Raw genomic sequence first — 1534 nt, forward strand, 5'->3', positions numbered from 1 at the left:
CACACACACACACACACACACACACACACACACACACACACACACACACACTTTTTGAAAACGAATGAATGTGCCTAACAACATCCACCTCCGCCTGTTTTTGTGTTTTCACCCCTGCACACGTGCACGCTGCTTTCAGAGCCAATCACGCCTGTCAATCACCTGCACTGTTATAAAAAGCTGCAGCAGGTGAGAYGAGACCCCAGCTCAGACCAAACCTTTCCACCTGCTGCCCACAGATGATGTTTTATCATAGTTTTTAAAATAAACATAAAAAAACGAGGATTCGCTGCACGTTCTGCACATCACCTGCAAACAGCCGAAGTGCTCTGACTGAAGTGTGCATGTGATCTCATTAACATCCACACTTCAGTCCAACCAGTTCCTCTTAGATGGTCCTGGATCCAGACTAAAGTCTAGAGATGATCTCAGCATTCAGACTGCTGAGACTTTTAAATCTCTGCTGAAAACTCACTTTTACTCCCTGGCCTTTCATTCTGGTAGAGTGAGACTCTTTTAATGATAATATTTTAATGTTTTTCTGTATTTTAAATTGATTTTATTGTCTATATTTATGTGTTGCTCATGTTTTATTCATTTGGCTGAATTGTGAAGCACTTTGGTCAACTTCTGTTGTTTTTATGTGATGTATAAATAAAACTTACATCGACGTTAACAGCTGAAACAGCGTCAGAGCCATGTTAAAKAAAYGGCTATTTGTAAAGCAGGGCTGCAGKTCWAAGTTTATAACAAAGACCTCACATGTTAGTGCTTGGAGGAAGTTGTTTTTTAATAGGGGCAAATACACATTTCTCTCTTCTTTTTTCCCCTTTTCATTCTATAATTGATCAACTTTGATTTATTAATGGTCTTTGTTGTTTCTAAGAATTAAATAAATAAATACTCTCAGCTGCTACTATCAGTTTACTTCTGCAGGCGCAGAAACCCCAGCTGTAAATGACTCTTCTGTTCCCATGGAAGTCAGGGACTGAAATGACAGTAAAYTATTTTTAAAACAGCATGAGTTTAATCAGGGGGTCCTTGGAAATTTTACACTCTTGTAAGGGTCCCCAGACCCAAAATGTTTGAGAACTCCTTCTGCTTGACCTAAAGAGTACTCACCAAGTGTTTACTGTAGGTAAAAGTCTGTTTAACAGTCTGTTAAAATACACCTGAATGCAGGAAATGTCATCTACTTCATTCAGACCCCCCACCAGAGTAATTCTACTCAGTGTTTCCTCCTACATTAAATACCATACAGCCCAGTTACAGCTAACAGTTACCAGCTAACAGCTACTAGCTAACAGCTAAGAGTGACCAGCTAACAGGTTAAGGTTCCCAAACAGAACCATACATTCTGACAGCATTTGTGTAGAATTACAGTGTGTAAAATAAGTATTGAACACGTCACCATTTTTCTCAGTAAATATATTAGTAGAGGTGCTAATGACATGAAATTTTCACCAGATGTTGGTAACAACCCAAGTGATCCATACATACAAAGAAATCAAACCATAAATGTCCAGAAATGAAG

Source organism: Austrofundulus limnaeus, unplaced genomic scaffold (assembly GCF_001266775.1).
Source record: "Austrofundulus limnaeus strain Quisiro unplaced genomic scaffold, Austrofundulus_limnaeus-1.0 Scaffold933, whole genome shotgun sequence".
In the NCBI taxonomy this organism is placed as follows: Eukaryota; Metazoa; Chordata; class Actinopteri; order Cyprinodontiformes; family Rivulidae; genus Austrofundulus; species Austrofundulus limnaeus.